Genomic DNA, 25796 nt, shown 5'->3' on the forward strand with positions numbered 1-25796 from the left:
CTTGTAACTATATACATTATACACACACACACACACACACACACACACATATATACATATATATATATATATAAAAACTTGTAGTTAACATTCATTATTTTCAGCTTCAGTTGCAGGTGTACAGTGCAGTGATCAGGCATCTACATCTTCCCTGAGGTGGTCTCCCTAATGAGACAAGTGTCCATCGGATACCCTACAAAATCTTTACAACACTATTGATTACATTCCCCAAATTAACTTTCATAACCTGGTCGCAATCTTGTGGTTACTGAGTGTGCTTTCTAATCCCCTCACCTTCCCCCTTATCCCCACGCCCAGCCCTATCTAGCAACCCTCAATTTTTCCTCTATATCTCTGGAACTGTTTCTCATTAGTTCATTCATTTATTCTTTTCTTTAGATTCCACATATAAGTGAGAGCATATGGTATCTGTCTTTCTCTGTCTGATGTATTTCACTTAACATAATGTTCTCTAGGTCCATCCATGTTGTTGCAAATGGTAAGATTTCTTTCTTTTTGATGACTGCATAATACTCCATTGTATAAATGTACCACAGTTTCTTAATCCAGTCATCTACCGATGGGCATTTCGGTTGTTTCCATGTCTTGGCTATTGTGTATAGTGCTGCAATAAACATAGGGGTGCATAAATTTTTTTGAATTAGAGTTTTGGATTTCTCCAGATAGATTCCTAGGAGTGGAATTGCTGGATCGTAAGGTAGTTCAATTTTCAGATTTTTGAGATACCTCCATACTGTTTTCCATAGTGGCTGCACCAATCTGCAATCCCACCAACAGTGCACGAGGGTTCCCTTTCCTCCACATCCTTGCCAACACTTGTTGTTTGTTCATTTATTGATGATAGCCATTTTGACTAGGGTGAGGTGGTATCTCATTGCGGTTTTCATTTGCATTTCTCTGATGGTTAGTGAGGTTGAGCATTTTGGCATGTCTGTTTGCCATCTGTATGTCCTTCTTAGAAAAATGTCTCTTCATGTTCTTTGCCCATTTTTTAATTCGGTTGTTTGCTTTTTTGGAGTTGAGTGAGTTTTTTATAAATTTGGGATATAACCCCTTATCGGATATATCATCTTTTCCCCTTTGGTAGGATCCCTTTTTGTATTATTGATGGTTTCCTTTGCTGTGAAAAAACTTTTTAGTTTGATGCAATCCCACATGTTTATTTTTATTCTTACTTCCCTTGCCCAAGAGGATATATCAGTAAAAATCTTACTGCGGGTAGTGTCTGTAAAGTTTCTTCCTATATTTTCTTCTAGGAATTTTATGGTTTCAGATCTTACATTTAAGTCTTTAAGCCATTTTGAATTTATTTTTGCATATGGTGTAAGGAGGTGATCCAGCTTCATTTTTTTGCATGTGTCTGTCCAGGTTTCCCAGCACCATTTATTGAATAGACTGTCTTTACCCCACTGTAAATTCTTGCTTCCATTGTCATAGATTAATCGACCATATAGGCATGGATTTATTTCTGGGCTCTCTATTCTGTTCCATTGATCTGTGTGTCTGTTTTTATGCCAGTACCATGCTGTTTTGATTACTGTAGACTTGTAGTATAATTTGATGTCACGCATTGTTATACCTCTCACTTTGTTCTTATTTCTCAAGATTGCCGAGGCTCTCCGGAGTCTTTCATGGATCGATATAAATTTTAGCATTATATGTTCTATTTCTGTGAAAAACGTCCTTGGTAGTTTGCTAGGAATTGCGTTGAATGTGTATATTGCCTTAGGCAGTATGGACATTTTAGCTATATTAATTGTTCCTATCCATGAACATGGTATGTGTTTCCATCTATTTGTATCTTCTTTCATTTCTTTCTTCAGTGTCTTAGTACAGATTTTTCTGAGTACAGATCTTTTACTTCTTTGGTTAAATTTATTCCCAGGTATTTTATAGTTTTTGAAGCAATTGTAAATGGGATTGTTTTCTTAATTTCTCCTTCTGAAATTTTATTATTGGAATATACAAATGCAACTGATTTCTGAATATTAATTTTGTATCTTGCTACTTTACTAAATTCATTTATCAGTTCTAATAGTTTCTTGGTGGAGTCTTTAGGGTTCTCTATATGTAGTATCATGTCATCTGCATATAATGTCAATTTCACTTCTTCCTTATCAATTTGGATGCCTTTTATTTCTTTTTCTTGTCTGATTGCTGTGGGTAGAACTTCCAGAAATATGTTGAATAGAAGTGGAGAAAGTGGGCAAACTTGCCTTGTTCCTGATCTTAAGGGGAATGGTTTTAGCTTTTCCCCATTGAATATGATGTTAGCTATGGGTTTATCTTATATGGCCTTTATTGTGTTGAGATATGGTCCATCTATTCCCACTTTCTTAAGGGTTTTTATCATAACTGTGGCTGGATTTTGTCATATGCTTTTTCTGCATCTGATCATCTGATCATATGATCATATGATTTTTATTTTTCATTTTGTTAATGTGGTGTATCACATTAATTGATTTGCGGATGTTGAACCACCCTTGCATACCAGGGATGAATCCCACTTGTCATCGTGTATGATCTTTTTAATATATTGGTGAATTCTGTTCGCTAATATTTTGTTGAGGATTTTTGCATCTATGTTCATATAGAGATATCGGCCTGTAGTTCTCTTTTTTTTTATTTTGTTTTTGTACTGTCTTTGTCTGATTTTGGGATCACGGTGATAGTGGCCTCATAAAAAGTGTTTGGGAGCCTTCCCTCTTTCCGGATATTTTGGAAGAGCTTGAGGAGAATAGGTGCTAATTCTTTTTTGAATGTTTTGTAAAATTCACCTGTAAAGCCGTCTGGTCCAGGGCTTTTGTTTGTTGGGAGATTGTTGATTACTGATTCAATTTCCCTGGTGGTAATCAGTCTATTCAGGTTTTCTGTTTCTTCTTGAGTTAGCCTTGGAAGGTTGTATGCTTCTAGAAAATTGTCCATTTCTTCCAGATTGTCAAATTTGTTGGCATATAGTTGCTCACAGTAATTTCTTAAAATTTTTTGTATTTCTGTGGTGTCTGTTTTCACTTCTCCTCTTTCATTTCTGATTTTATTAATTTGGGTCCTCTCTTTTTTTTCATGAGTCTGGCTAAAGGTTTGTCGATTTTGTTTATCTTCTCTAAAAACCAACTCTTGGATTCATTGACCTTTTGTTTTTCTTATTTCTATTTCATTTATTTCCGCTCTGATCTTTATTATCTCCTTCCTTGTACTCCGTTTGGGCTTATTTTGCTGTTCTTTTTCCAGATCCCTTAAGTGTGAAGATAAACTGTTGATTAGTGATTTTTCTTGTTTCTTTAGGTAGGCCTGCAATGCTATGAATTTCACTCTTAGGACTGCTTTTGCGGCATCCCATAGATTTTGGGTTGTCGTGTTTTCATTTTCATTTGTCTTGAGACATCTTTTGATTTCTTCCTTGATCTCATGGTTGACCCATTCATTATTTACTAAAGTGTTATTCAGCCTCCATGAATTGGTGTGTCTTCCAGGTTTTTTCCTGTAGCTCATTTCTAATTTCATGGCACTGTGGTCAGAGAAGACAATTGGTATGATTTCAATTTTCTTAAATTTATCAAGACTTGTTTTGTGGCCTAACCTTGGAAAATGTTCCATGTCCACTTGAGAGAACATGAATTCTGCAGCTTTAGGGTGAAATGCTCTGAAAATATCGATTAAATCCAAGTGGTCCAATGTGTCATTTAAGGCCATTGTTTCTATATTGATTTTCTGTCTGGAAGACCCGTCCTTTGTTGTCAGAGAAGTGTTGAAGTCCCCTACTATGATAGTGTTACTGTTGATTTCTGTCTTTATGTCAGTCAATATCTGTTTTATATATTTAGGTGCTCCTATGTTAGGTGCATAGATGTTTCCTAGGGATATGTCCTCTTGGCAGATTGATCCCTTTATTATTATATAGTGCCCATCTTTGTCTTTTAATATATTCTTCATTTTAAAGTCTATTTTGTCAGATATAAGTGTTGCAATGCCAGCTTTTTTCTCATTTCCATTTGCATGAAATATCTTACTCCAACCCTTCACTTTCAGCCTGTGTGTATCTTTTGATCTGAGGTGAGTCTCTTGTATACAGCATATACAAGGGTCTTGCTTTCTTATCCTTATCCACTCAGCCACCCTATGTCTTTTGATTAGAGCATTTAATCCGTTTACATTTAAAGTGATTAATACGTACATAGTTATTGCCATTTTTTAAATTTGTATTTAGATTGTTTTCATCTTTCTTCTGTTTACAGAAGCCTTTTTAATATTTCCTGCAATGCTGGCTTGGTGGTAATATATTCCTTTAGCTTATTCTTTTCTGGGAAGCTCTTTATCTCTCCATCAACTTTAAATGATAGCCTTGCTGGATAAAGCAATCTAGGTTGTAGGCGTTTGTCTTCCATCACTTTGAGTATCTCCTGCCACTCCCTCCTGGCCTTCAATGTTTCTATAGAAAAGTCATTTGATAGTCTTATAGGAGTTCCCTTGTATGTAACCCTCTGTCTTCCTCTTGCTGCTTTTAGGATTCTCTCTTTGTCTTTAAGCTTTGCCATTTTAACTATAATGTGTTTTGGTGTGGACCTGTTTGGGTTTATCCTGGTTGGAACTCTCTGCACTTCCTGTGCTTGTATGTCGGTTTCCTTCACCAGGTTAGGGAAGTTTTCGGACCTTATTACTTCAAATATGTTCTCAATCCCTTGCTTCCTCTCTTCACCTTCTGGTATTCCTATGATGCGCATGTTGTTGCGTTTGATGTTATCCCAGAGGTCTCTTAAACCATCTTCATTGTTTTTTATTCTTTTTTCTTTTTGTTGTTCCACTTGAGTGATCTCTGCTAACTTGTCTTCTAAGCTGCTGATTTGATCCTCTGCTTTATCTAACCTGCTGGTAATTCCTTCAAGTATGTTCTTTATTTCAGTTATTGTATTCTTTAGTTCTAACTGGTTGTCCATTATGATTTCTCTATCCTTCTTTATGTCGTCACTAAGCTCCTTACACATTGTTATCATCACTGTTCTGAACTCTGTCTCTGATAGGTTGGTTACATGTATTTCATTTGGTTCCAGTTCTGGAGGTTTTTTCTGTTCTTTTATTTGGGATATGTTTCTTTGTTTCCCCATTCTGGCTGACTCTCTGTTTTTGCTTCGATGTATTAGGTAGATCCCCTAGGGTTCTTAGTTTTTGCTGCGTTATCTTATGTAGTATGTATCCTTTATATTTGACTTGCACCACTTCCTTCTTCTCCTCTGCATATGCTCCAAAGGAGACTCTTGTGTATATTGTCCTGTTAAAGTTGATCTTTAATTGCTTTTAGCTTGTGAGTAGGTGGGATTGACTCCTAGGCTGACTAGTTGTGAGACTTGGCTCTGCCCACAGCAAGATGTTCTGCTGCGTGAGGGTTGACTGCTTAAATGAGGCTTGGCCTCTATGGGCTCTTGTGCCTGTAGAGAATTCCCTCTGGGTGTGTCACTTGTAGGTCAAACCCGGTAGTACTCTGGTTTGGTCTGGAGTTGGCCTCTGGGTATGTTGAATCTTGTGCCTCTTGAGCTGGGCCCTAGTAGGGCAATTTCAGAACAAAGCAACTCACCAAGCACAACAACAATAACAATAACAACAAGGAAAAAACTAAATACATTCACATGTAAAAACAACTGATAACCCACACTCAACACAGGCAAAAATATTGAAGATATAAAAACAAAACAAAACAAAACAAAACAAAAGCAGCGCCTGTCTTGGCTTAAGCCCACCAAGTAATCTCCCGGTACCGGTCCTCTGCTGTGCCAAGGAGTCCTCTGCATATTGTGCAGACAGAGCCAGTCACCTGGTGCCCAGAGTGACCTTGGGACTGCAGATTTAGATGAGTGGGGCTAAGGGGTCTGGATGGTAGTTTCTACAAAGTTAGTGCAGTGTCTGCTCTTGCCTGCACATATGCACACTGAGAGTAACACGACCAGCCCTGTGCCCCATTCTCCTGAGACTTATAGCACTTCTTCCGTGTGTGTGTGTGTGTGTGTGTGTGTGTGTGTGTGAGTGTGTGTGGAGGGTGGGAGATTTCTGAGCTGCTGAAAGCCCAGAGCTGTGTCTGCCGCCTACTGCTGATCCCTGGGAGTGTCTCCACAGTTGTGATTGCCCTGCCCTACGCAGGCCAGAAAGGGTGGGAGCTGGGGATGGAGGGGTCTTCACTCTCCCAGCCCAGCAGTGTCACACTCTTTCCAGCCTCCTCCCTGGGTCAGAGCTGCACGCCGGTCTTTCCAGATCCTGAGCACTACGGCTCCTCTGTAATCCTACACTACTCCTCATTCAGGGGCCAGCGTAAGTCTCTGGAAGGGTGGGGATAGGATTGGGAGAGTGAGGGGAGGGGCCCAGGTGTGGAATTTATGTCCTAGGGTCCAGCTGGAGGTCTCAGCTGCAGTTACTGTCTCAAATGCTGGATATGCTGCTCTCTCAGCGAGAGAGATCAGCTGTGGAACTCAGGGAAAGAGCCCACCTTTTGGCTTTTGTGGTCTCTGTTCCGTCTTGGGATCCCCTGCGTTTCCACTGCTGCAGGTGTGGGCCGCATCTCCACTACCCGGATGCGGGCCGTGTCTCCACTCCACTCCATTCCCTCTTCCCCTGCTCGCCCAATTTGCCCACCTTCAAGTAATCCTCGTACAAGTCTCTTAGCTCTTCTGTGTGATGAGCAGAGAAGGGTTATAGATGGGTTATAGGTGTTCAGTTTGGGTTATAGATGTTCAGTTTGTGGTAAGCTCTGGAGGAGAACTCAAGAAGTCCGGCTCGCTGCCGCCATTCCTATGACGTCCAATTGCGAGCTCTTAACAACAGGGTTGCCGGTTCAAGTCCTGCATGGGATGGTGGGCTGCACCCCCTGCATGTAAGATTGAAAATGATGACTAGACTTGGAGGTGAACTGTGCCCTCCACAACTAGATTGAAGGACAATGATTGATGGGTCCTGGAAAAACACACTGTTCCCCAATATTCTCCAATTAAAAAAAATTAGTTTAAAATAAAGAAATAATAATAATCACTTTAAATGTAAATGGATTAAATGCTCCAGTCAAAAGACATAGTGTAGCTGAATGGATAAGAAAATAAGACCCATACATATGCTGTCTACAAGAGACCCACTTCATATTTAAAGACACACACAAACTGAATGTAAAGGGGTGGGAAAAGATGCCTCCTGTGAATGGAAACAGGTAAAAAGCTGGAGTAGCAATCAAACAAAATAGACTTTAAAACAAAGACTATAATAAGAGACAAAGAAGAACATTTTGTAATGATAAAGGGATCAATCCAACAAGAGGATATAATCGTTGTAAACATTTATGTACCCAACATAGGAGCACCTAAATACCTAAAGCAAATATTGACCAAGATAAAGGGAGAGATTGACAATAATACACTCATACATAGTAGGGGACATGAACACCCCACTGACATCAATGGATAGATCTTCCAGACAGAAAAATCAACAAGGAAACAATGGCTTTAAATGACACACTAGACCAGATGAATTTAAATGATATTTTTAGAGCATTTCACCCCAAAGCAGCTGAATGTACATTCTTTTCAAGTGTACATGGAACATTTTCCAAGATAGACCACACGTTAGGCCACAAAACAAGCCACAATAAATTTAAGGAGATTGAAATAATACAAAGTATCTTCTCTGACCACAATGGTATGAAACTAGAAATCAATAACAAGAAAAAAATGGAAAATATACAACCCCATGGTGTCTAAATAGTATACGACTAAACAATAAGTGAGTTAACAATGAGACCAAGGAAGAAATCAAAAGCTACCTTGACTCAATGAAAATGAAAACACAATGACCCGAAATCTACGGGACACAGTTAAAGCAATCCTGAGAGGGAAATTCATAGAAATATTAGCCTGCCTCAAAAAACAAGAAAAATCTCAAATAAACAATCTAAGCCTACACCTAAATGGACTAGAAAAAGAAGAGCAAACAAAGCCCAAAGTGAATAGAAGGAAGAAAATAATATCAGAGCAGAAATAAACAAAATAGCGTCTAAAAAACCCCACAAAATAGCAGATCAATGAAACCAAGAGCTGGTTCTTTGAAAACATAAATAAAATTTAACCAGACTCATTAAGAATAAAAGGGAGAGGACCCAAATAAATAAAATCAGAAATGAAAGCAGAGAAGTGACAACTGACACAAAAGAAATACAAAGGATTATAAGGAAATACTATGAACAATTATATGCCAATAAATTCAACAATCTGGAAGAAATGGATGAATTCCTAGAAACATACAATCTTCCAACAGTCAATCAAGAAGAAACAGAAAATCTAAACAGATCAATTACTACTAATGAAATCAAATCGGTAATCGAAAAATTCCCCACAAACAAAAGTCCTGCATCAGAATGGGTTCACAGGTGAATTTTACCAAACATTTGAAGAAGAATTAACACCTACCCTTCTCAAGCTATTCAAAAAAATTGAAGAGGATAGAAGGCTCCCAACCTCATTTTATGAGGCCACTATAACCCTGATTCTAAAGTCAGCTAAAGACATTACAAAAAAAATGAAATTATAGGCCTATATTCTTGATGAACAGAGATGCAAACATCCTCAACAAAATATTAGCAAACTGAATTCAACAATACATTAAAAAGATTACACACCATGATCAAGTGGGATTTATTTCTGGCGTGCAAGATTAGTTCAATATCTGCAAATCAATTAACATGATATACCACATAATAAACAAAATGAAGGATAAAAATCATGTGCTTATATCAATAGAGGTAGAAAAAGCATTTGATGAAATCTAGCATCCATTTATGATAAAAACTCTCAGCAAAGTGGGCATAGAGGCAACATATCTCAACATAATAAAGGTTATATACAACAAACACACAGCTAATCTTATACTGAACAGAAAAGCTGAAAGCATTCTCCTTAAGATCAGGAACAAGACAAAGATGTCCACTGTCCACTTTTACCACTTTTATTCAACGTAGTATTGGACGTCCTAGCCACAGCAATCAGACAAGAAAAAGAAAAAAAAAAGGCATCCAAATTGGAAAGAAAGAAGTAAAACTGTCATTATTTGCAGATGACATGATAGTATATACAAAGAACCCAAAAAATTCCACCAAAAACTGGTTAGAACTGATAAATGAATTCAGTAAAGTAGCAGGATACAAAATTAATATTCAGAAATTAGTTGCATTGCTATACACCAATAATGAATTATCAGAAAGAAAAATTAAGAAAACTCCTACTTACAATTGCATCAAAAATTAATGTTATTTTGTACACATTGATAGGGTTTCCTTATACATTGTGTGGGGCTGGGGGTTGCCAGGTAGTCTCTTGTTTCTGATTATCTGTATATACCTCAGCCTAACAGGTCGTAGCATGATAGGGCAGTGGTTTCAACCCCTGCTGGGTTTTAGAATCATCTGGGAAGCTTTGAAAAATCCCAGTGACCAAGTCACAGCCCAGCTCGGCTAACTCAGCATCTCTAGGATGGAGTGGAGGGACTCAAGCATAAGTGTTTCATAAAGCTTCCAGGTAATTCCAGTGGACAACCAAGGTTGAGAACCAGGCCTCCCTGAGAGAGTTTGATTCAAAGAGTTTAGGTGGGCCCAGGAATGTGTATTTATCAAACAGACCCAAGTCATTCTTACAATCAGGTAAATTGAGTTAATCTCCAGAAAGGGATTAACCATGTGGGTGGACTCTGTGGATATTCAGACCTGGTTCAAGATGTGGCTCAATAATTTTCAAACTGCGAACTTTGTGCAAGTTATATGATCTCACTAAGCCTTAGGTGACTCATCTCTAAAATGGGAATATTAAAAGATTGTAAGGGAAAAGGTGTATAAAGTGTTTGGCACCATTTTTGGCACATAAGAACCAATTTTAAGACATTGGCTGGTATAGGGAGGGGCTCCATCACAGGCCATTACCTCTTGGGAAACAGCCTATGACCAGGTGGCTGGAGGACCCAAATTAGTCAGAGAGGGTTTTTCTTTCATAGGAATGAGATGAGGTGCTCCAGGTGAAGGCGCTATTTATAAATGTGCACATGCGCAACATATCTTTCACCCCAAAATCGTAGGATCTTCTTAGACATTTATGCATGGATTCTTAATATTGCTGAAGGTCTGGTGTGGGTAAATATTTTCGTTCCAGGTGGAAAACTGAAATGTAGAAGAGCATAGGCCATGCTCTTGATCACACAGCACACTGAGGGTGAAGCTGGGGAAAAGCTCAGGTCTCCAGGCCACTCATTCTGGAAAGTGGGGAGAATGAGAGAAGGGGAGGAGGGTGCAAATGGAGGGGGAGAGGCCCTGTGCCCATCCTGGTGGTCAGCCAGCTCCCACCCCTTTTCTCAGTTTTGTCTGCACAGTATAAGCATGTATCCCTGATAGCGTACCTTCCCCATTGCTCTCTGATCATGCTTCTGATCCCATGAACTGCTAAGGTACTAACCACTCTTCGCTTACATGGTCATTTGGAAAGTAAAAAATAACATAAAAACTTTGAAGATAACCTCTCCCCATGTTTTTGGCTAAAAACTATTTGGCTCTTCAAGGAGAGGGTTTCTGTTGGCTGGATGGTGTTGCTGGCTGCCTTCGGCCCATAATTCCCTCAGCTCTCTGCTGTATTGTTTAACACAAATCAATCCAAGATGTATTACTGATGTGTTACCATGCTTTAATTCTCAATTATTTAATGTGGGGGTGAGGACATATCTTCCAAGCATACATTAAAGAAATGTGCTTGTGTTCAATTTGCCCTAGCTGCAGAACTGCTCTCCCTACCCTGAGTCACAGAAATTACTTAAAATAGATTGCCTGAAGGAATAACTAGGGCTGGATGAGCCACAGAGACATAACAACTGGTATTTTTTAGTATCACTGCATGCCCCTGCACCTACACCTGAGAGGGGGCGGATGGATGTTTCCAACCCTTCCACAGAGCTCCCACAGGTGGTGGCCTTTCACATTTCCTTTGAACACATATTGCATTGTAAGTCAGGTTAGCTCCTGATTTTGCGAAAGTCCCATTTTTTATCAAACAGTAGGTAGAAATCTTAATTTTAAAAGTCTGCAATCGACATTTCCTCTCTAACTTTATCAAGCCAGAGAAATGTGGATCCTTCCAGGTATGAAACAGACACTTCTAAATCCAAACCAAGCTTGTGGACTGAAAAAATAGCTGGTTGTCCTATTTTTCTATCCCCTTTGTATTCAGCAGTTTAATTTTCAGAGAGACTAGAGGGAAATGGAGCATCTGTCTCCCATGATTCCATTGCCAGTTTTCTGACAGCATAGAAAACATCAGTTTCCATATCTGGTAATATTATAGACACCAAATGCTAATGTAATAATGTGTGTGATTTTAGCCAGGTGGTACTTTCAGAAGCTTAAACTCAAATATATGGTCTAGCTGTCTGATTTCTGAACTCACATGATATGTCAACACTTCAAATGCCAAGAAGCCCCATACTGTTTTGGAGACCCGATAGGGAGGACACTGGAATGATCCCTCAAGCTTGAGATTGTCCTTTTAGGTTTCCCAATTGATAAAATAAGGAAATATTTGCCTTCTACATATATCTGGCTACTAACCCAAGTGGCATAAATTTAAAAATGAATTCAGCACCACTCTGGTTTGCATTTCTTTATACTGTCCTTTCAGAGGACAGAATAGAGAGCTTGGAAGAAAGCAGGGATTTTCTGGCATGGTTCTATACATTGGACAGCTTAAGCAGAGTTGGTGCCAACAGTTGATGAAGTAGGAACCCCCATACAAGCAGTGTTTCTAATTGGCCCCTGCAGCTTAAATACACCCAGTTGCAAAGATCCTAAGTGGCTGCCCATGCTCCCTGCGTCGTGTCTAGACCCCAATACCCAGGGTGAAGGCTGCAGGCCACCTCACCAGTCTCCTGCTCTTTATATTTCAATTTCACAGGAATGACTTGGAATGGGGACTTCTGTCCTCTAAGCCAACACTTCCCATACTGCACCTGGGTCACGGGGTGGAGGGGGTGGTTGGGGAGGACAGTCTTGTTAAGATGCAGGTACTGATGCAGCAGGTCAAGAGTGGAGCCTGAGAGTTTGCATTTCTAACAGGCTGTCCTGGACCACATGGATAAATAGCAGGCTGTGGAGAGCGTCTTTCAGCCCTCAGCGGAATGACTCCCATTCTGCACTTAGCAGGCTGAGACAGGAGAATGAATATTATGAGCCACTTTAATTCTTTCTGGAAAACTGTATAAATATAGCCTAGTTTGTTGCCATGAAAATGGACGGAACAGAAAGCTCACATAATCAAAAGCTACAGATAGCCCCCAACAGTGTTTTTGCCATTAGTTTCAACCTCCTCCATCCAAGTTCTTATTGGCATAGCCAGGTGGACTAAGAGCCAACTTACCTCCCATCACCTTTCTGGTGGAGGAACAGTTAATTAAATAACTAAAAGCAAGGAACTAAGAAGGACGAGAGCCTCAAGGCTTTCATTTCCAAAAACTAGATTAGGAGGTCTGTGAACTTGGATGAGAAAAAAAATTACATCTTTACTTCTACTAACCACTGACGTTTACCATTTCATTTCATTATTCATGAAGCAACAGACCCTGGTGACATTAGCAGTACCTGTGACTTTGTCTCCAGTAGAAATGTAAGATATTTTCGTGCTATATGTGTATGACAGTTACAGCAGACATCTCAGCTTTCTCTCCATTCATCACTACGTTGAAATAACTAAGTCTTCTTATAATAAGGAAACTTCCTGGTTCTTGGTAATAAAGAAACACATAACATACAATGGGATTTATAGATGATGTAATACAGAATTGTACACCTAAAATCTATATAATTTCACTAATAATTGTCACCCCAATAAATTTAAAAAAAAGAAACACATGTATTACTATATCTGCATTTCTCAATGTTTTGATAACTGGATTTCAATAAATCGAATTCCTTGTTATTTTATGCCTTTTAATATGCAATTTTGAAAAGGGGTTGAATGTGGAGAGGTGCATAGCACAAAATGTTTAATAACCCCAAGCACAACGTTAGACTATGAAGAAATGGCAGCGGGTGTGCTCAGTATTGTCAACACTAATTGAAATAATTCTTTTAGATCAGAGATCACAAATGCATATTCCTGCAGGGCCCAGGTATATAGAATAAATGAGTGAAGTGGTCAGGTCCAAGGGAAAAAATATCAGAAAGAAAGTGGTATATGACAAATGACTCTTCCCTTTGGAATTGGGGAGCAATAGAGTGGAGGAGACTGTGGCAAGCAGAAGAATACATGTCCTATCTAAAGAGGGCACCACTGGCAGCTCCACAGTGACACAAAAATACCCCCAGCTTGCCAGCTCTTCAGGTTTTTCCAAGAGAAGCCAGAAGTTTTGGTGTTGTGGAAATCCCAAAGTGGTAATGTATATGCTAGCAATTATTGAAGTTTACAAGAAACAAAGGGTTGGGGGGAAACTCTGAGTAGGCCAAACAACCAGAATAAAACAGCGGTCAATCTCTAGCATGAGATACATGTACAATACAAAAAAGGTTCAACTTTTCCTTTGTGTTAAGAATATTTATTCCTGTAAAGAAGTTGTGGTATATATACACAATGGAGTACTATTTGGCGGTAAGAAAAGATGAAATAGGACCATTTGTGACAACATGGGTGGATCTTGAGAGTATAATGGTAAGCGAAATAAGTCAGACAGAAAAAGCAGAGAACCATTTGATTTCACTGATATGTGGTATATAAACCAAAAACAACAAAAGAATAAGACAAACAAATGAGAAACTAAAACTCATAGACACAGACAATAGTTTAGTCATTACCAGAGGGTAAGGTGGGTGGGGGGTGGGAAATGAGGGTAACGGGGATCAAATATATGGTGATGGAAGGAGAACTGACTCTGGGTGGTGAACACACAATGGGATTTATAGATGTTGTGATACAGAGTTGTACACCTGAAACCTATGTAACTTTACTAACAATTGTCACCCCAATAAACTTTAATTTTAAAAAAAAAGAATATTTATTCCTGAATCACTGTACTTCCTATTTTGCGCATATCCAGAGAAAGGCAAAATAGTTACCTGAAACCCAAAACCTAATAAGTAGGGTGACCGGATTTAGCAAATAAAAACATAGGACACCCAGTTAAAATTGAATTTCAGAAAAGCAACAAATATATTTCCCAGGTGATATTTGAGATTATACATTTGTTTTTTTTAAATTGGGGAACAGGACTTTATTGGGGAACAGTGTGTACTTCCAGGACTTTTCCAAGTCAAGTTGCTGTCCTTTCGATCTTTGTTGTGCAGGGTGCAGCTCAGCTCCAGGTCCAGTTGCATTGTTAGTTGCAGGGTGCACAGCCCACCATCCCTTCGGGAGTCGAACTGGCAACCTTGTGGTTGAGAGGACGTTCTCCAACCAACTGAACCATTTGGTCACCCGGGAGCTGAGCGGCAGCTCATTGACTTCATTCTAGTTGTGGAGGGCACAGCTCACTGGCCCATGTGGGAATCGAACCGGCAGCCCCGTTGCCCAGAGCTCGCGCTCTAACCAACTGAGCCACCCATCCGCCCCAGATTATACTTTGTTTTAAAATTACTGATTGTTCACCCGAAATTCAAATTTAACTGCATGTCTTGTATTTTATCTGGCAACTTGACTAATAAGCCAACTCCAAGTTGTGATGGAGTAGTTGCTATTAAAATTAGTATGTAACATTAACACCTAACATTGTAATTGAATTTTTGTTTTGTTTGAATAACATTTTTATTAAAGTACTACATACATTCATAAAAGTATACATATCATAAGTACAGCTGAGTGGCTTTGCACAGTTGAGCACACCCAGAAATCAGGACCCTGATCAAGAAAGAGAAAAGTCCTGACCTCCAGAAGCCCCTCTGCCCTCCCACAGTCTGCCCCTGGCCCAAGGAGAACACTATTCCAGACTTAAAACAGCATCAGTTAGTATGCTCTGCTTTTGAACTTTATGTAAGTAGGATTGGGTTGTGTTTTCAAGCTTAGAAAACTCCGTGTGTGTGTGTGTGTGTGTGTGTGTGTGTGTGTGTTTACTCTGAGTATTGGACTGTTGTGTAAATCCATGTTTTGGGGTACAGCGGACAGCCCTGGTGACTCATCTGCGACCCCTTGCCATGTCAATTCCCACTGGCCTGACCTCCAACTGTCAGAACCTGCATTTCTCTATCTGGGGGGTTCTCCTTTGTCACTGCCCCTGGGCAGGAAATGCCAGGGAATTACACTCCTGGGTGCAGCCCTCAACCAATACCTGATGGGAGTGGGTGGGTAAATAGCCCAGCTTCCCCTCCCATAGGGTGAGATAAAGGGAGAGTTATGTTTTACATGGTCTCCCAGAGCTTCCCACCAGGATTGCACCTCAGTTGCCCCTACCGTAATGTTACAAGTGCCTGTAAGGGCAGTTGCTAACATTTCAATGTCTTCCTGAAAGCCAAGGGGACATTAACCCCTCGGCAGGGCCCTACGTCCCTGTGTGGTACTTGTGACATGAGTGGGGAACAAAGTCCCGGCACTCAGGTTCAGATAGAGTGAGCAGCACAGCTTTAATTGGGAACCAATGTCCCGCCATAGGTCAACGCTCAGGTAAGCACAGAAGGTTGTACAGAATAGAATTTAATAATGAACCAAGTCCCAGAGTCAATTGAGATGGGGAAGGTCCCTGGTCTGGGAGAGACGACTGGGCCCACGACGGGTTTGAGGCGAGCTGGTCTTGCAGGGGAGAACTTCGGAGAGTCCTGGAGTATGGTGCTTGCACCTTGCAGAGCGTCTGAGCAGGAGCGCCCACTTAGAGTACTCATGGCATTGCTCTGGATATCTGCTTTTATCCTCTGTTCCTTGGACTTGTTTACCTCTTAGGTGATAACGAGAAGTTGCTTGGGTGAATATGTTTATCACTCAATTTTGTTATGCTCAGTTTCACACAAAAACATGTTTTTCACTTCACTCTTATCAGTCTCACACATGTATGGCCATATTCCTAGCTCACGTCCCTACTAGTAAACAACTTGTTTTGCAAACCTCAATCCAATATATATAATACCTTTTATATGCTCTATACACATAACTTGTATATTATCTTCTTTCCAGCCCCTGCCTCACTTTCCCCACCTCCTGACACTGTTTCCTAGAATCACCTTCCAAATAAGCTATGTGCACTTGGATCCTTGCATCGGGCTCTGTTTCTGAGTGACTGCAAGCTAACACATCTGGTTACATGAAATTACCCGACATGCCGTGCATTTATTCAACAAACTCATACCTAGGACTGCTCAATGCGTTGCTATGTGCTGGCACAACAATGATTGACAGTGAATGCAGACTCTACTCCTAGAGTGAGTGGGCAAAGGGCTCCACTACACAGCAGGCCACAGGCTAGCGTTTTCTTCCCTAAGGCAGAGCCGACTCTGTGTGAATTCTGACGTGTGAGAACACTCTGAGCTACCGAATTTTGAAGACTAGCAGGCAATAATTTATGTTTAACATGAAAACAATTATACATAATGTTTTGGATGATTGAGAAGGCACTGTGTGTCCTGGGCACTCCGGATCATTACGAGCATCCTGGTTATTGTTCAGCATGATCAATGAAGAGCATGCAAGAGATTACTGATGCCTGCACTGTCCTGATGTGGTCTTGTTTTTATTTAACTCTCTCTCAAGAAGTGGCTTGTTTACTTGTCATGTCTTTACCTCACATAAAACCAGAACTCAAAATGAGATTTCTTAGAAAAAAATATATAAATATAAATTCATTTTCGTGTTTGTGACGATTAATAAGAAGTTCATCGTATAATGTATTTGCAAAAGCATATTGTTGTCTTTTTATGTGGCATGATTATTACTGTCCATTTTGGACAGTAGACTTCGAGGAAGCAGGAGCTATTTGTATTTCAGTGATTTTTCCCAGGACCAAAGTATTTAAAAAGTGCACTGTTGGTGGGATTGCAGATTGGTGTTGCCACTACGGAAAACGGTATGGAGGTACTTCAGAAAATTGAAAATGGAACTACCTTATGATCCAGCAATTCTACTCCTGGGTATCTATCCAAAAACATCCAAAACATTAATTTGAAGAAATGTATGCTCCCCTATGTTTATTGCAACACTATTCACAATAGCCAAGATATGGAAACAACTGAAATGCCCATCGATAGATGATTGGATAAAGGAACTGTGGTACATTTACCCAATGGTGTATTACTCGGCCATAAAGAAGAATGAAATCTTACCATTTGCAATGACATGGGTGGACCTGGAAAATATTATGCTGAGTGAAATAAGTCAGACGGAGAAAGACAAATACCATATGATCTCACTTATATATGGAATATAAAGAACAGAATAAATGAACAAACTAAACAGAAATAGACTCAGAGATATAGGGGGGAAAAAACCGATGGTTGCTACACAGGAGGGGGTTGAGGATGGGGGAGAAGGTAAGGGATTAGAAAGTACAAATTAGTGGTCACAATATAGCCATGGGGATATGAAATACGGTTTTGGGGAATATAATCAATAATGTTGTAAAGACTATGTAAGGTGCCAGATAGGCACTGGACTTATTAGGGAGATCACTTCATAGACTGTGTAGATGCCTGACCACTGTGCTGTACACCTGAAGCTGAAGTTGAATAACATTGAATGTCAACTATAATTCATATATAAATATATATATAGATATAGATATAGATATAGATATATAGATAGGTATATAATATATATAAATTCATGGGATGTGGAGTACAGCATAGGGAATATAGTCAATGGAATTGTAACAACTATATTTGATGTCAGAGGGGCAGTGGATTGGGGGAGTTATCACTTTGGGAGTTATCACAATTGAGTTATTACATTGGAGTTATTACATTGTTTTGTACATCTGAAACTTAAAAAAAAATTAAATATGACATATACCTCACACTGTCTATACGAATGAACACCAAATAGATCACAAAGTATAAAATGTGAAATTTAAAATTTTCTGTAAAAAAACATAGGAATAATCTGTGTTCCTTTTAGTTCTGATGTTTCTAGGCACGACAACAAAACCATGGTCCTTTGAGAAAATTAAAGAATTAGACTTTTAAAAAAGAAAAATGTACTTGAATAATGAACAGACAGTAGTTCCAAGACTTCCCTGTGGGAGGAAAACTCAAGTCAGGCCCTCACTGTTCTGAACTCTAGTGCCACTGTGTGTCTTAGGTTGTATGCAGGATACCCCAGAACCCCATACCTGCTCCACATTGTGTGGCTGTCTTTTCTGAGATAGAATTTGCTGTAGAAATTGTGTCAGCTCAAAAGCTTGGAGCAAAACTTGTGTTACGATTTTTCAAATCCCTTTTCCATGAAATTTGTGTGAAATAACATTTCTCTGAGACTACAGCAGTTTTCTTTTATGTCATGTAACTATTACAGTGTTCTTACAGCTTTAACAGTTTTCTTAAAAGGCAAACTGCTCACAAGTTTAGGGTATTTGTGTTTTTTAAAGTATGTCTGCAATGTCAAATTCCATTCTTCATCAAGAAACATCATCATAGGGTCGGCCCGGTGGCTCAGGCGGTTAGAGCTCCATGCTCCTAACTCCGAAGGCTGCCGGTTCGATACCCTCATAGGCCAGTGGGTTCTCAACCACAAGGCTGCCAGTTTGATTCCTCGAGTCCCGCAAGGGATGGTGGGCAGAGGCCCTGCAACTAAGATTGAACACGGCACCTTGAGCTGAGCTGTCACTGAGCTCCCGGATGGCTCAGTTGGTTGGAGCACGTCCTCTCAACCACAAGGTTGCCGGTTCAACTCCCACAAGGGATGGTGAGCTGCGCCCCCTGCAACTAGGAACAGCAACTGGACCTGGAGCTGAGCTGCGCCCTCCACAAGTAAGACTGAAAGGACAACAACTTGAAGCTGAACGGCACCCTCCACAACTAAGATTGAAAGGACAACAACTTGACTTGAAAAAGAAAACAAAAGTCCTGGAAGTACACACTGTTCCCCAATAAAGTCCTGTTCCCCTTCCCCAATAAAATCTTTAAAAAAAAAAAAAACATCATATATTATATGGTATTATATATATACACTATATATCCCCATGTATATTATGTGTGATATATATATATATAGCTGTATATAGATTTGCCATACAAACCCATGTACAGAAAACATATAGTTTTATCATAAACAGTTACTTTTAGCCTCCTAGAAGGAGCCAGAATTCCAGAAGATTATCACTCAAAATTTGAATAAGGGAAAATGTGTTTTCCTCTGTTTTCAAAGTGTAGGGATTTGTTTGTTTGTTTGTTTGTTTAGGGGTTTATTTTTTTTTTGCATTATGCCACTCTGAAACAAAATGAAATCATAAGACAGAAACTGAAGCCAAACATTCAATAGAAAAAATGCACTCCAGAAATAGAAAGAAATATCAAGATGAAATTCCATCTGGGAGGGATTCCTAGAGCTATCGGGGGAAAATAAAGCCTCTGGCTTTAATTTATGGAAGGGTTTGCCAGCAGATGGCCTCTTGTAATCTGCACCATCTGTATTATTGATTAATGAGGTCAAGGGCAGAATCACTCACTGTTGGTTTTCTCCCAGGATCCCTGTTCTGGTCTCTTTGCCAGAATGACCTGCCTTTCTTCCTTGCAGCCATTTTGCAAAGTGCTAAAGAAGTACTGTCTTCTTCTCATCAATGTCTCCCATGCTCTGGATTGAGTAACACCTGCCAACAGATGCCAAAGATCTTTCCATTTTGATGCAGGGGTGCTAACATGTCCCTTTCTGCCAATATATATGTTCAGGGTCTGAGTCAGATGGTTGCTGGCCTCCATCTCAAGATGAAAGACTTTTCACTGAGAAGCAAAGGGAACTACTTAGACCCCAGGATCAGTGAATTCATGTTTGTGGGGAAGAAAAACATTCAATCACCAAATAATGAGTTGTATTGGTGCTAGGTTGTTCTTTTTTAAAACTAACCTATACAAAGTAGCTTCAGATTCATTTAACTGACTGTCTCCTAGAATATGTCACTACCATATCCATATCCACGTCTGTGGTCCTTCTGATAACTCCTTTCTACTTTTATTGCTTGCCCTGAATCTCTTTAAAGCAGTATATTTTTTAAATTGAGATGTGATCACTGCTTTTTTTTCCTCTCATCTTCAACTCTTTCCTCCTGTAGCTACCATCTCTAACATACCTGCCTAATGGCTTAAAGTCATGGAGAAAAGAAAATCTCCAGGAGGCCATCACAAATAGGTGTCTGCTTTTCATCCTTGTCTCCAGTGAAGCACTATAGCACAGTGTGTGGAGACAGGGGCTTGAGACTCAGGCTCCTGGGTTCAGATCCCAATCCCTTCCTACTGCCATTTGTATGAAATTGCTCAGGTGCCTCTCTTGGCCCAGTCCATATTGCTGGCCAGTGAGAGTGACAGTGTTCACCTTATTAGGTTGCTGTAGGATTGAATGAGATAACTCTTCTGGATCCCCTTATTTGCAGGAATGTCTCACAAATATTTGCTGTTGTGGACAATTAAAGCAACGGGGCATGTATGCAGGGCTGCCCCATGCAGAGTGAGTGGGTCCCTGTTCCATGTACAGGGCTACACTACTTAGAGAGGGTGCAGAACTAGAAAAGTGTGGCTGTACACACAGACAAGGCTGCTCCACCTGGAGGAAGGGTGGAGTTAGTAGGGCACAGAGATGCAAGCACACAGACCAACCCTGCTCAGACCCTCTTCTGGCAGCAGACAATTAAAGCAACAGGGCACACCAACACACACTGAGCAGCCCTGCCCACACCAGGCAGCCCCACCCATGTCAGCAGGGTAAGGAAGCATGCACACAGCAGGCTAACACACCTGGAACCCATTCCTTCAGGCCAGGTGACACCCCAGGCACTGCATGTGCACTACAACTGATCTGCCAAAACTATCTGACACACAGTCTACATAGAGACCACTTTTTCAAGAATGGGAGAGATAGCTATTCCATATAACTCACAGGAACAAACACAGAAAATCAAACAAAATGGGGAGACAGAAGAATATGCCCCAAATGAAGGAACAAGAAAAAGGTGCAGAGAAAACCTTAATGAAATAGAGATAAGTGATTTGCCTGATAAAGAATTCAAAGAAACCATCATAAAGATGCTCAACAAACTTAAGAGTAGAATAGAGGGTCTCAGAAAGCACTTCAGCAAAGAGATAGCAAATGTAATAAAGAACCAATCAGAGAAGAAGAATGCAATAAATGAAATGAAGAATATATTAGAAGGAATTGACAGCAGATTGGTTAATACAGAAGAACAGATTAGTGACCTCTGAGACAGAATAATGTAAATCGCCCAATCACAAAAGCAAAATGAAAAGAGAATTTTTAAAAATTAGGATAGTACAGAGATCTATGGGATATCATCAAGCACCCTAATATTTTCATTATATGGATTCCAGAGGGAGAAGAGAAAGAGAAAGGGATAGAAAGAATATTTGAAGAAATAATGGCTGAAAACTTTCCTAACCTGGGAAAGGAGATAGACATCCAGGTCCAGGAAGCACAGGGAGTTCCAATCTAGATGAACCTGAAGAGACTCACACCAAGACGTATTGTAGTTAAGATGGCAAAAGTGAAGGATAAAAAGACATTCCTGAGGCAGCAAGAATGAAACAAGTCACATACAAGGGAATCACATATAAGGCCATCAGCAGATTATTCCAAAGCAACTTTACACGGCAGAATGGAATGGCAGGAAATATATAAAGCGCTGAAAGAAAGGCATTTACAACCTAAAACACTATATCTGAGCATGTTATTCAGAATTGAAGGAGAGAGAAAGAGTTTCCCAGACAAGCAAAAACTAAAGGAGTTTACAATCACAAAACAGGCCTTACAAGAAATGCTAAAGGGTCTTCTGTATGCAGAAAAGAAAGGGACATAACCAGAAATAAGAAAATACAAGAAATATCTGCTGTTATGTTGAATGGTGGTCGCAGAAAGTTAAGGTAGATGTGGATAGGAGATCATGGTCACAGCTCTCACTTATAGATAGCACAGAATCATTAATGATGCTTCAATTCCCTTTAGACTGTGGAAAGAAATTATTCTCCAGTTTGACTCCTTCTTGTCCTCTAGCTCATCACTTCTACAGAAAAATAATGGTTTTGCTAAGTGTTGATTCTGAATCTGGAGCTGAAATTTGATGACAGTCTAGACATTGAAAACTATTCTATTTATAAAGAGATAAAATATATCAGTATCCATCCAGATTTGACATCCTTAGCCTAGTGTGAAGTGCTATTTCAGGCAGCAGTAAATCTAAGTAGATAGTTTGTATTATACTTTCTTTTTATTTTTGTTTTTATTTTTATATTAAAGAGTCAACCAGTTCTAGAAGGTGTACTATGAAAGACAGCCATCTTCCAGTCCCACCAGCACCAGTTTCCCACTCTTCTGAGACAACTGCTTTACACTAGTTTGGTTGTTCCTGCTCTTTGCTCAGTATCTCTAAATAACATGCTTAGATGGCAGTTACTTGATCTTTTAGTTTCAAGCATCGTCCAGTGACCTCACAGTGTGGAAGAGGAGGGCTTAGGTCTCTTGCAGCTCGCCCATTCGTACTGCCTATTCCTCCATTCTCCCCGAATAGTTGTATCATAAATTTAGTTAGACAGTCGTTTATGTTTAGTGTATTATGACCCTGTGACCCCTGTTCATAGCTGAGCCATTAAAACATAACAATTAATTCATCTTCCTTTCCTGCACAACTCTGTGTTTTCCCTGTGGTTTATAATTATCTTTTTTGTTGTTTGGTTAGTTTTCCATGTTCTGTTCCCAGAGCTCTCTAGTCTCCTTTCTGTGGGTTTAAAATTATCAGATATTCCATAAATTTTGTCCTTTTGGCATCATTTCTTTTGAGTCTTCTGACCTGCTATAACCTGGTTAGGTTGTTCTCTACGCCTGCTCCAAGAGTTTCAAATATTTGGAATCTCCCTTTGTTCTCGTTTTAGAATCCTCCTTTACCACCATTCTGGAAATTTTCTTCACTGATTAGTGTAGATTCTTATTGTGTGGTGTAATGGTTTATTGTAGTATAATTTGATGCCACAAGTGGTTTACTCCCTTATCTTAGTAGAGCCCATCTTCCAGTAGTTTTCTGAGAAGGGGTACATAGGAAGTCAATTTTTTGAGAAAATTAAACTTCTAATTTTTTCCTCTCACTTTTAGTGAATAATTTGGTTGGACATATAATTCCAGGTTGAAATCATTTTCCTTTCTAATTGTGAAGGTCATCTAGCTTCCAGTGCTTATGTTGAGAAATAAAATGTCATCCTGGTTTTCATCCTTTGTATATAATCCTATTTCTCTCTCTCTCTCTGGTAGTTTTTCTAGGACCATTTCTTTGTCCCCATCTTCTGAAAATTCATGATGATATGCCTTGGTGTACATTTTTTTTGTTGTTGTTCATTAAGCTGGACACTAAGAGGGGCCTCTCATTCTGAAAATGTATGTCCCTAACATCTGGAAGTTTTTCGTGAATTATTTATTTGTTTATTTCCACTCCCCTGTTTTCTGGAACTTCTTCAAATGCCAGCCGGGTCTCCTGTTTTCTTTTAAGATGCAGAGTATGCAGTCATTAGTCTGCTTGGAATGAGGGAAAAGCTTGAGGATTAAATTCTTGAATAGTCTTTCAGTTCCTGTTTTTAGGCCCACCTTCATCCCCACTCCTAGGGGTTGGCCCACTGCCAGCTGAATAACCATTTGTTCTGCTTTCCAGCTTCCAAAATCTTGTTGCTCTGATCTGCTTTTCTATTCTCTTTTTCTTGTGGGTTTATGTCCTGTGTTTGTTTGTTTGTTTGTTTGTTTGTTTGTTTGTTTGTTTTTTAAGTACTTTTATTATTATCTTGTTTTGGTACAACAAAAAAAGAGCAAAGGTAAGGGTAGATATTCAGTCTGCCATCTTTAACTGAAAGCCCAACTGACTTTTTAAAGAAATTCAGAATTGATATTTGCTGCGTGTTTTAAGTCCATGTACCTAATTATAACAAATTGAGTAAATATTCACAACCTTTTATGACCTGCTGGAAAATGAACAATCTAGCCCAGTTTAATCTATTCTGTAACTGGTGAGTGATGACCATGGTTCTAGGCGTTGACGATAAAAGGAGAGAATGGTAAAAGGGTAAAAAACACTTTAATTTGTTCTAAAGTGATTTTTGTAGCCCCAGTCTTCTTTTTGATAACCCCATCATCTGTAATTTAGATCTGCAAATATGAAACCTAATGAGGCAAAATTAGAAACAGAAAATACCTAAGTGTCCATATAACAAGTGGAAGAATGTGTTAATGGAAAAGAGACTGGACTCATTATTCATTTATGGTTCTATTTAAGTCATATCTTTCATGTTATTTGAATCCAGAAAGCTGTCTCTGGTTTGACTTTGCCTGATCTTTGCTTTATAGACTCACACAGCAGTCAGGGAGAGAAAAGTCACCAAAGGTTGCCTTGTCCCTGGAAACCCTTTTTCCTATAGTCTTTGGTGCAGTATGTGCCTATCATTGGCCCACCTGAATGTTGGCGTTTGCTTTATCCTTTTTCACTTACCAGACTAAGGACAAAGCAGCCAGACATGTCCTGTGGCCATGGAGTAGTTGACACTTTTCTAGGGAGGCAGAAGGGAGCTATGAGTGACAGCCCAGGAAGCACCTCTGACATGGCATTGTGGACTTCTCCTGCTTTTTTGTGAGGGTCTGTCAACATGCATCTACTGTTGAAAGCAGAGAAAAAATACTAGGTGTTCCTCAAAATGAGACTTTGAAGAATTTAGCAAGGAGAAATGACTCTTCCTCCAGAATAAATGTCTTAACCCTGGCGTCCAGGGCTCCCTCCCCTCCCCCATCCTCTCCTCTGCACAATGCCTTGCCATGGCTCCTTTGCCCTCCTTTGTCACACCCAGGGGCCTCCTTTGGCAGGAAATCTGGACCCAGCTGCCAAGGCTGCCATAGCCTCCAGCAACATACCTATAAGCATAGGCTCAGCAAAGCCATCATATCTCTAAAGGGACACCTCCCAACTGCCTAAAAACAATATTTTCTCCAGATCAATATGCAAACTTATCTTTAAAAATTCTGATCAAACCAAGGTCAAATGCAAACTAGGCCAGGCGTATAATCAAGATGAGTGAAGAGGGCTAGATGATGACTGCCAGTCGGGCTTGCCAATGACCCTTCTGAAGGGTGCTCATTCCACACAAGAGCATGGGCTGTGGCAGACGTTAGAGTGTTGACAAGAACACAGGGTAAGATTGCTCATCCCATCCCCTTATGGGATATTAGGACTGCTAAGGCTGACCAGTTCCCGGGAGACACGCCTCCTGTGACGGGTGACAGTGCACCAAAGGTCCCCCTCAGTCTTCCTGAACCTTCAACTTGGGACACATTCACCCAACTTTCCCTCTCTCCTGACCTGAGTCATGTTGGGTGGCACTCCTAGCTCCCCAACTCCTTCCCCATTTACTCTCATGGGCTTCTCCCTCTAATAAAATTATTGCAGACCCCATCTTGGCATCTGATTTTCAGAAGGTCCAGACTAATATGCCTAAATAAATTCATATCGACTGCCAGATTGACTGGTCCAGGACAGGAGACAAATAGTAGGTTATGTGTTGGGTTTATCCTTGGCCGGAGCCGCCAGCAGCCATGCTTTCTCCTTCGCACAGTCAGATGTCCTGTTTCTTA

At 39.9% G+C, this 25796-nt stretch overlaps 1 protein-coding gene across 3 annotated transcripts in view; it reads left to right on the plus strand.

Annotated features, from left to right (window-relative positions):
• The window catches only part of SLC24A3 (solute carrier family 24 member 3), a 494345-nt gene that overhangs the window by 407873 nt on the left and 60676 nt on the right, over positions 1 to 25796 (plus strand). The window lies entirely within an intron of this gene.

Source organism: Rhinolophus ferrumequinum, chromosome 23 (genome assembly GCF_004115265.2).
Source record: "Rhinolophus ferrumequinum isolate MPI-CBG mRhiFer1 chromosome 23, mRhiFer1_v1.p, whole genome shotgun sequence".
Classification (NCBI taxonomy): domain Eukaryota; kingdom Metazoa; phylum Chordata; class Mammalia; order Chiroptera; family Rhinolophidae; genus Rhinolophus; species Rhinolophus ferrumequinum.